We start from the raw sequence: 11,421 nt of genomic DNA on the forward strand, positions 1-11,421 counted from the left end.
CCAACTTTTAAATTTAAGTATATATAAAAATGTTTTTAAACATATTCAAGCAAATTGTAATTTGAAATAAATTAAGTTATTAAAACTTGTCATTATATACATCTCGATATACCAAACTTCCACATCACAAAGATGCGAACCATTGGATTATTCAACTACATGCATTGAAATAACACGTCCACGGTGGGACGCATATGTTGAATGCACAAATGGCTATTCAAAATAAGGATGTCTTTACCACCTAATCGGAGTAATTGTTCACTAGATCTTGAAAATGATTCAACACACTCCTTCCCTTTAATTCTTGGTTCCTTAAAGCTCCCAAAAACTCTTTAGACTTGTATCCTCTATACAAAGTAAGGTGTTATTCATCCACCATGCTCGTTGTAGGAGCAATAAAAGCATTATCTGCAAGAAATATGAAGCAGGAACTAATATGTGTACATTATACATATTTTTTTGCTGCTCGGTGCTCCACGCTCCTAAATCTCCCATTGCTCACAATATATTATATTCAAATCACACACTAATCAAATTGAATGAATAGTGCCAAATTCTTGCATACACAGAAAAAATGACTATATGCATTTGTTCATTCTTTCTAACTTATACTTTATCTCCCAAATTGACAACAAACGCGTGAGTTATGGATTTTATAGCAACCCATTTTCCATTATCGATTACTTGTAGGCCACTAACATCATTTCGCATTCAGTGAGGGCACTTGCATCTAAATGGTTTGCTAAAACGATAGTAATAATTGGGTTTGCGCATGAAGGATAGTAATTTAGAGTCATCATTTCGCTAAGTTTTCCAAGAATTATGTCCAAGTAATCAGAATCTAGAGCTTCTAAAATTACAGCCAATAACCTTAATATTAGCACTCTCAATTCACCAGCATCCCTACCCGCAATATCTGTGTAACAAAGATTGAAGTTGAACTAGTAATACCTTTTCATATTAGGTTAAGATGAATCAATTCTAGTGTTTTGCCTTATATATTTATAATAAATAAAATTTTGCTAATTACCTATGACTTGTAGCTTTTTCGGGCCAAGAGTCGATGACTTCCTCTAGAGGATGGGAAGGCTCTGTGAAATAGTCATTCCAGTGGAGAACCTTGTCTTTGTTGTGTTTGAAGCTTGTAGAAAACCAAATCACCTGGTTTATGTGCTCTGAATAGAGGCATGATCTGTCTTCCATGGGTATTGTCTTTTCTATAATTGAAGCTTGCAGAAAAATGAATTGGTTGGTTCATGTCCTCTGAGTAAAGGCATGATCGGTCTTCCACGGGAATTTCATAGAGCTATCACACATAACACATCCACATTTGTAATGGTTGAGTTTTAATTATTTTCCTATGAGGAACATGTCACCTACCACATTGATAAAGCTCATCGCCGCATCGAGATTTGTAGCCCTGATGTGGCGGTGATGCTCAGATCATCATCTAGGAAAACTAAAAACCTAAGGTTAACTATGGAAAATCCATGGATTATTGGCAAAAAAAATTGTATGACATGAATAATACAAACCCATGGACGATAGATATCACTTCTATGCAGTGACATAACAACTGCTATAACATACATATCTATCTCCAAGCATATTAAATGAACATATCTAACATGACCTAACAATATACACATCAACATCAACATAAACGAAAAAAAATGCACCTTATACACACACACACACATATATAAGGTGCATTTTTTTCATCATGTGAGAGAATCATGTCTCACATGCGAACATTGTTTTCATCGGTGAAATCAAAATTTCGAGTTTAATATTTAACGCTGATATGAAACCAACACCGATGATAAGACCATTGTACACATAACGAACTCCATATTATGAAACACTACTATAACAGCGTTATGATGAATGTTGGGCCAAATTTAAAGTTCATGTTTCCTCGAGCGTCATATCCATTTGGAACCATGAACCTCAATAATCTCATTAGGGTGAATCTCAAAAGACTATGTTTCCTCATTATAGTTTTGGTATTAAGAATAATGTGAACAAATTTGTTTAATAATGATTTTTAATGGTTAATTTAGTTTATTTAGGGTGGTTGGAAGGAATGATTAGGATTTTCCTCGTCCAAATTTAATTTAGGAAGTGATATAATGAGTTTTGATGTAATGGTTTCATGTTTATGATATAATTAAAAAGAATATGTATATTCCTTATATAGAATATAAGATACAAGAGACTCTTAATTATGTCGATAAGCATGTCTATTTATGGAATATCCACGAAATATTTATCCTAAATAGAGTTTTCATAATTTTAATTTAATTATTACCAATTCATAGATGGATGGTAGGGATTCAATATTTACAAAATATCCACAAAATATTTTTAGTAATAGTCAAGATAAAGGGTTGGGATTTATCTCAAAAATAATTATGTGATTTTTTCTTTTCAATTTAAATACAAAAAATGTTACAAAATTAAATTAAAACTAGCCTAGATCCATCTTCACTCTAGATCTACCAAGCGTTGAGAGGGATCAAATCTCTTTTCACTTTAAAAGAGGTTTGTATCTCAATAGTTTTGATCCCTCTCAGCGCTTGGTTTTTTTTTTTTTTTTTTTTTTTTTTTTTTTTTGTAGTGTGGTTCACGAACACCCTGGTCAGTGAGTGGTTACTACATCCACGGAAAAATCTAGGCTAATCACCCCTCGACCTACTGGCAAGACCTAACCCCAAGGGCTTCACGCAGAATCGACCCTGTGACCTCCCGATGGCGAGGCACGGTTTTTGACCAACTGAGCTAACCCTTGGGGCTTCTCAGCACTTGGTATATTTGGAGTTAAGATGGATTTATTAATTATAATAAATTAAAATAATTAATTTTATATTTTATTTTATTTTAACCTAGTCAAAATGTTTACAGGACATTACAACATCTCTACCATACTAGGTTGGAAAGTATCTCTAAGCACAATAAGACATGTGTGTGCGTGCACACACACACATTAATGTTGGGTACAAACTAGCGCAGGGGCTCAAGGGGACAAAAGATGATTTTTTTAGAGTTGTTTCTATAGCAGGCACATGGAGCCTCTTTCTTTTCTGGGCATGATCAAAATTCCCATTAGATCTATTTATATCCCACATAATGATCATAGACATCGTAGCCTATGAGCCTGATAACCCAAGCCCATATGAATTTTCCATCGAATGAGAAATTTAGGCAAAGTAGGTTGGTTTTAGTTGTTAATATGTTGATCCATGATGGCATCTCTCTGTTTGGCGTGGGCTCAAATGGAATTAATGTCTTTCCTCTTTTTATTTTCTCCTTAGCAACTAAATCTCCCCCAACATAGTCAGGTTAGAAATATCAAGAACCTCTTCTTTTGAAGGAGGGTGTGCACAAAAAACCAAAGAAAAAACCTCTAAAGTCGTCAGTTACAAAAGGCATGGTGGTTGGGGATGGAATAGGGTTTTTTGAGATTCCACTTTCACTAGAAAATGTTGTCGTAGGGCATTTCGTTGGTAAATTATTGAGCTTCGCCTCGTTGAAGGGTTGGTTAAAGATGAATTAGGAGGTGGTCTCGTCATATACCTCGACCTACCACATTTTACCTTGATATTGGTTTTGTGTTGTTTTGAGTAACTCTGTTGATGTTGAGAAGGTTATAAACAAGGATTGGTAGTGGGGTAAATTAGGTTTAGTCTTGCAAAGTTGGCTGATCGATTTTGATTCGTCCACAAATCCCATGCCCTCACAAAAGATATGGGTGATATTGTCAGGTCTCCCAATCTCTTTCTGGAATGTGAATATTTTACAGGTGATCAAAAATAAGTTGGGTAGATTCATTTTCCTGGAGTAGGGTTGTTTGACCAAATTGGACCGTCGTTGTGCTTGGTTGCAAATTGAGACGAACGTGTGAGTAGGAATTCATACGGAAATTGAATTGTCAATGGGGGGAAGAAATGGAAACAACGAATGGATTATTGGCAGATCTTGTTCTGCTACTTCATATGTCAAAAAGTTGGGCATTTAGTTGATCAATGTGACCACAAGGTGAAGGATTTCAAGCTTGTAAGGAAAGTTTGGGTTTGTAAATCTAATCATTCACCTTCGGTCTTCGACGTGGAATGCAAGGCTAAGGAAGTAAATTGGTTGCAGTGAACTAGTGCGAGGACTCCATACAAAACCAAAAATATATAGGTACATCAATAGACGATCTTTTGTCTTCATTTTTTGATGTTGTGAATGGTTATCCTTCATGAAATTTACAAAATCCTCTCCTTCTCACTTGTCCTCCTACTCTTCTTCCACAAGTTTCTCCATCTTTGCAGTCTCTTGTTTTAGCCACTCTTGGTCCTTTGTCTTTATATGTTGATATTTTTGTAGTCACATCTATGTCATCATCTCATAATGTATCAGTTTCTTCATTCTCTTGAGACGATAGTATGGATGGACCTCCTTCATCGAAAAAATATGGTGAGGATATGAGTTATAATGCCTATGCACTTAGATATAGGTGTTGGGTTTCGTCACAAGCAGCCTCAAAGGGAGGGTTGGAAGAGGACCCCCCCAAAGGGCCACGCAGACTAAAAATCTCACTTGTCTAAGGCTCAATCTTGAGCTGAGGATGACATCGAAAAAAGTAAATAGGTTATTGTTCTGGGCCCTTAGAGCCAGAAAATCCCTAGGGTTTCAAAATGAAAGTTATTTCTCTGAATATTAGGGGTTTTGGGGGCCACGCCTAAAAAACTTTCCCTCAAATGTCTCCTTAGATTATAGGCACCATATAGAATTATTCTTCAGGAGAAAATGGTTTCAAAAGAAAAGGTTAGGAAGGTCCTAGAACCATGGTTGAAAGATTGGCCCTTTAGCTCTCTAGATGTCAATGGCCTTTCAGGTGGCTTGATCATAGCCTGGAACACATCCTTCAAAACTCTTTCCTCATCTTCATCTAGGAATTTTATTTCAGTTCACCTCGAAGCTAAAGACTTAAGATGAGTACGAAGGGTAATTAATATTTAAGGTCCTTATGTCAAGAGGAATCCATTTTGGGAAGCACTAGGTGGCTCTGGTCAGTTTAGGTTCCCTATACTAGTTGTTGGTGGTGACTTTAATTTCACCATATTCATTTGAGAGGTGTGGGGGACTCATCCCCAAGAAGATCCACCAAAAAGATATTTTACGCATTTCTGGGATCAAAACTAGATGGTATATGTTTGTCCCAATAAACTAATCTCCCACCTGGCACAATCTGAGAGCTTGATAATGTGGTGTCTAAGAGATTGGATAGTTCATTTGCCATTGAATCCATTATCAATAAGAATTTGAAGTTAATGTCCTGGGTTCAACACGAGGGAATTTCGAACAATTGCCCCATTATTATTAGAATAGAAGTTGACAAGGTAAAGTTTGTTGCTCCTCTTCATTTCAATCCTTCATGGTTAAAGGAGGAAGAATTTGTAAATTTGGTGGAATCTAACTAGAAGCACATTATGGAAATTCCTTATTATTCTCATTTTCTCCAATTTTCTAACAACTTAAAACATTTGAAACTAAAAATAAAGAATGGAGCAAGGTTTTTATTGTTAACCATAAAGCATCCTTAAAAGATATTGAATCTAAAATTGCTAATTTTTTTCTTTTGAATGAATCAGGTATTTTCTCTCGAGATTCTCTATCCTCGCTAAAGACTCTGGAAGATAGAAAACGAGGCCTTTTAGCATGACAAGAGGAACTTTGGCGAATGAAGAGAAGGGTCATATGGATCAAGGAAGGGAATGGGGATACAAAATTTTCGATCGATTTTCAAATTTTAGGAAGAACTAAAACACAATTTAAGAAATTGAAGACCTATAAGGAAATTTGGCCCCTTATTTTCGAGAAGAAGCACTAGTCAAGGTAAATATTTTTAATGATTTACTTATGGAACCTCCAAGCTTCCCAATAATGGAGATGTTGGATGTACTAAATCTCTTTCCAAATGCGGCATCGAAAGAGTTACAATCAAAATTGGAAGCTGTAGTCTCAGGGGAAAAAGTTTTGGGGGGCATGTCTTCCATGCAAAAAGGCAAAATTTTGGGACCAGATAGTTTTATGGTTGAGTTCTTCCTAGGAATTTATGATCTTCTAAGAGAATACATATTCAAAGTTGTTAGGGAGTCACAGAAATTCAGGAGCATACATGGCTCATTGAACTCTACGTACATTTGCTTGATCCCCAAGACCCTCGCACTTTTGGTGATTTCCATCAAATGTCATGTTGCAATGTCATATATAAGTTTATCCCAAAGGTTATTGTGATGAGGATCAAAGCTTTCCTAAACTCTTTCAATTCAAAGGAACATTTCAATTTCTTCAAGACCTACACGATACCGTTGTTTTGGCTCAAGAAACATTACACAATCAAATATAAGAATCTCCCACCCATCGTCATTAAATTAGACCTTTCTAAGGCCTATAATCGACTGAGATGGACTTGTGTGTGTCTCTGCCTTTTAAGGTTGGGTATTCCCATGAAATTCATGAATTGGATGATGGTGCGTATCTCTAATTCCAATTTCATAGTTCTTATTATTGGTTGGTCATTGCCTTTCTTCAAGGCATGCAAAGGCCTTAGGCAATGGTGTCCTTTTCCACCTCTATTTTTACTGCTTGTCACAGAAGTACTGAGTAAAAACGTAAAAGATGTGATTTTGAAAGGTGATTTAACATGCGTAAAAAAAAATTATCACATTCTTATTTCCCACCTTCTGTGTTATCAAAATTGTTCTTCTTTTTATGTCTGGGTCTTGTTGGGAACGGGATCCCACAATGATAGTTTTGGGGCCAAAAGCCCATGTTTTGGGTCAAATTTTGTAATAAAATTGAAAATTCTCCACATTTTGTGGTCACAGAGCGTGAAGGTGTCATGAGTCATAAAGGGTTGTCCGCCCTTATTTTGTAAAGTGTAAAGTTGGCTATAAAGATATACCCATGGTCGGCGGACCGTGGGATTGTATAAAAAGAGCTAAGTAAGTAAGCTCTAAGTAGTAATAAGTTTTTGGTAGAGAAGTAAGAAGTCTTAAGCGACAAGGAGGAAGTCTTTAGGAGTCTAAGTTTCGGGTTGTAGCGTAGGTAGAGGCTCTACTGCTGAGTGCGCAGAGGCCTAGGGTAGAAGTCCGCAGCTGAGTGTGCGGACCGCTGTAACTATGTGCGTATTGCGGATAGAGTCTGTAATCATCTAAAGATATCAATAAAGAGAAGCATTCTACAAATTTTGTGTCTTTGTTTCCTATTAATGCATCTTGTCTTATTGCGTATGAATTTCATTTACAATGCTTATGTGATAATGTATGTAATTGCGTTGGTTAATTGAACACAAGTAAGAATATTTGTTTACGCAGTGCTAACTGTGATTGTTTAGTAAGATAAATAAGACACTTAAGGTAATTTTGGAATCTTCACAATACGCTGCTCTAGCAGTGCAAAAGTACCTGAACTGCAGGTTAGAGCTGCGCGAAGGTCAATCGTACTCCTTCGCGGAGGTACCAAAGGGCAGAATAAGGGGCTAGACAGATGGAGCCCTAGAACTTAACGACATGTGCGGAAGCAGAAATAGGAGGAATAAACAGAAATCACCACCATCTTAGGGTATAGAAACTTGGTTCCAGCATCCCCCTATACTGCTTCCGGTGAGACTTCGGTCCGTGCTCCGCAAGCTGATGCCGAAAGGGCCAGTAGTGTAGGGATTTGTTTGGCTAACTAACGTTGAACCTGGGTCAGGCACCATGCAACCAATAAATGGTTCCATTGTCGGGACCGGAATCTACATAAGATATGTGTGATGTCGTATCATTGGAATCCAACTAAGAAAGAGATCGCAGACTGGTTAGATAGGAATATCCATGAATTCGTTGTGCAGGAGAACAGAAACTCGCGACTAACAAAGGAACATTGGCTGGGTAGGAACCTATAAATAGATATCCACAAGATCTTTTTCTGTTCCTTTCTGGTTGAGCTATACGAGTGAATTGCGAAGCTAGCGGATAGCCAAGGAAGGTGGAGACTTTACGCTCCTATTGTCTGGACCCCGGAGTTAGTACAAAGATTGGAAGCCTCTGAGGATAAGATCGCCCGCACTATCAATCATTGGCTCGATTACATCATAGGAAGATTTGTGACTGAATTCACAGTCGATACCTTAGTCAGCTACAGCAAGGCGAAGTAGCACTTTTTCAAAGGTTTGTGAGATAAGTACTTGAAGTCTTTGAATACCTGGATTAAGATGTTATTTGCAAAAAATGAGTTATGCAGCTACCTTGATGTTTGGAGCTACGCAAAGAGGAAAGACTTACAGGAACGAAGGAAGAAAGGGTCCTGAATATAGTCCATTGATTTCACCTCCATTAGGTGACGAAGAGGGAGTAGCACAAGCTACTCCGCGAAGTGCTATTCAGTTAATAAGACAAGGATTCGCACAACTGCCACCTCCACCCACACCACCTCCAACTTCACCACTATCACCTGCGACTTCACCCATACCACCACTGCATTTCAGCATGGCAAATTCAGTGACGCTGCCTTTGTTCAAAGGCTTGGAAAATGAGGACCCGGACCAGTTTTGGTTCGTTGTGAAAGCTGTGTTAGAAGCTCAGGGTGTTACAGATGATCATGTGAAGAAGGCAACACTTGTTAGTGCTTTGCAGGATCACGCACTAACCTGGTACAACAAGTACTCTAATGATAACCCAAACGCTAGGGTGGCGAACATCCAAACTACGCTGAAGAAAGAATTCAGTAGGCCTAAATTTGAGGCACAGTCAATTATGGGGTTCAAGGAAATCGCGATGAAACCCGGCAAGACACCTTGGGAATTAGATCAGATATTAAAGTGTAAATCGCGAAGCTAATATGAACTTAACAGATGGACAACACCACGAATGGTTCGTCACTTCGCTCCCGCCACAGCTAAGGGTTGCGCTATCACAACAAAAGATAACAACTTAGGCAGAGGCCTTGGAGATTGCAATGAGACTGCATGAAACACCGATGCAGGATCTGAATCTGGGGGTTCAACAGATCCATGCGCAGTTGCTAATTATTTGCATTGAAATGAAAAGCTTGAAGCAATACAGGACAGTTTGACTAGGGGGCGCGAAGAGGTATGGTGCCTAAAATGCAAGGGTCGGGGGCATGATAGAGACCATTTCCCAGTACTTGCGAACTATATTGCAGGAGTAGGACCGATGCCTTTCAGGCCGAAAGCTCAAGCAGGACCGAGCATGGGGCCTGCATTGTGGTGTGCTATATGTCAGGTAGCGAAAAAACATACGACAGATAATTGTCATTTGCTATAGAAGTTTGTAAAACACCGCAACAACTGTTCTGCAACTTTTGTAGGTTGGTAGGGCATGATGAGTGCAATTGTAGAAGTTATGAATTGATGATGGACATAACACCCGCCTATAGGGTTCAGGAAGAAATGCGGCCCCCTGACCAGAGCACAGGGATGGCGCGAACAAGCTTTCAGGAGCGCGGACGAGGGCGAGGCGAAGGATGACATGGTAGAGGTCGGGGACAGCTAATCTGCTACAATTTGGGAGGACCAGGACACTATGCCCACGATTGCACTAACCCAACACATCCATCATGCAAATATTGCACCCTGTTTGATCATGAAATGGAGGATTGTCCTATGCTAATAGCGAGGATACACGAAAAAGGGGCACTACCACCTCAACCGACTCAGAACCTGTAGATGATGAGGTCTGAGCCTTGCGAAGAGGATCCGAATGTGAATATAGTGCTTCGAAGTGGAATTGCAACAGGGGATGATAAGGGGAAACAGTCTGAAGACAGCGCATGGGTTCACAAAGCTCCGGCAAAGGAAGCTGAATTTGATTTGGAGCGCGCACGCGAAACGTTCATGGAAGCAAAGAAGAGCTTCGCTGAGGCCTCCACCTCAGGGAGCAAGGATAAGCCTGATCAGGAAATGGACCCTTCTATGCTTACAACCTTTCTAGAGACCTGCATGAAGTTGTTGCACAATAGCAAGGTTGTGAAGGGATTACAGGAGCTTATAAATAGATGCGCCGAAAACACTCCGGGTGAACCGCGTGTGGTACAAAATATTGGTAAGCATAAAACAAGGACAGGATGAGAGATGAGACTGACCGCGCAAATAGGAGAGTATGAAATGGATCAGGTTATTTTGGATCTAGGGTCAGACGCAAACGTCCTACCAAAGTAGACCTGAGAACGGATGGGAAGACCCGTGCTGCAGTGGTCTCTGATTCATTTAAGGATGGAAAATCAGCAGAAGATCATCCCCATGGGGCGGCTATAAGGGGTGACTATAGATATTGAAGGCGCGAACGCGTTGGCTGACTTTGAAGTAATAGAAATTGTGGATGACAGCAACCCTTACCCTGTGCTCCTTGGCATTGATTGGGCTACTGATATGAATGGGGTAATCAACCTAAAGAAGAAAAAGCTGATATTTGAGAAGAAATCACTCTGCGTAATAGTACCCATAGATCCTACTGAGGGATCTCACTATACTGAACCAGTCCACAATTATGAGAGCAATGATGATTTGAATTGTATATATAAGATAACAACGCGATACCAAGATTGGGTGAATCCAACAGTGGATGGACAAATTACATGGGATTGTGAGAGTTCCTGCACCTCAGGATCTGATGAAGGATTAGAGCGTTGGTAGAATCGGTTACATGAAGTAACCACGCTGAGTTGTAACATGATGACCTAGTCGATGCGTTGTGTGTCATCAAGGTAAGAAATCTGCCCACTTATGATGGCCTGAATGATGTAGATATATTTTTGGATGCATTTGAGAGGGAGTTACCAGAAAAGTAGCGCTTCCAGGCTTTGGACTGGGCACTGCGAGCTATGCCCACAAGGTGGTGGGGTACACACAAGGGTAGCCTTGATGATTGGCGCCAGTGTAGGAGGATGATGAGAACACGCTTTGGAAAGCCAAAGGTACAAATAACGGACAAGTATGATGGGAAGGATGATCCGTGCGCACATTTGGCCAAATGGGCCAAGGCTTATGGAGCGAAGCCCCAACCTGAATGGGTGCACTTTTCCTGTCACACCTTGGATGTCATCCCGATGAATTGGTACTTGAAAATAGAGCTCTACCATGGTACAGGTTAATGGGATATTCTATACGAAGGATTCATAATGACATTTAGCTTTGAATATGGCTTTGACTGTATTGACGAAGCACTACAAGAAGTGAAAGAAACAATCTTTAGGATACTGCAGGATCCTTTGGACCTGATTCAACCCGATTGGACTACTCAGCTGAGTCACACACTAGAATGCTATAATGTGACCGCTGAAGAAGAAGATGAGGATCCATGAAAGATTAACATCCCTGAAACAGAAGGTCACCGCGAGGTTGAGGGACCGCAAATTGAGAATCCTGAT

Source organism: Pinus tabuliformis, chromosome 5_2 (genome assembly GCF_031772625.1).
Source record: "Pinus tabuliformis cultivar Carrire ecotype Pingquan chromosome 5_2, CPIR1, whole genome shotgun sequence".
Taxonomy (NCBI): domain Eukaryota; kingdom Viridiplantae; phylum Streptophyta; class Pinopsida; order Pinales; family Pinaceae; genus Pinus; species Pinus tabuliformis.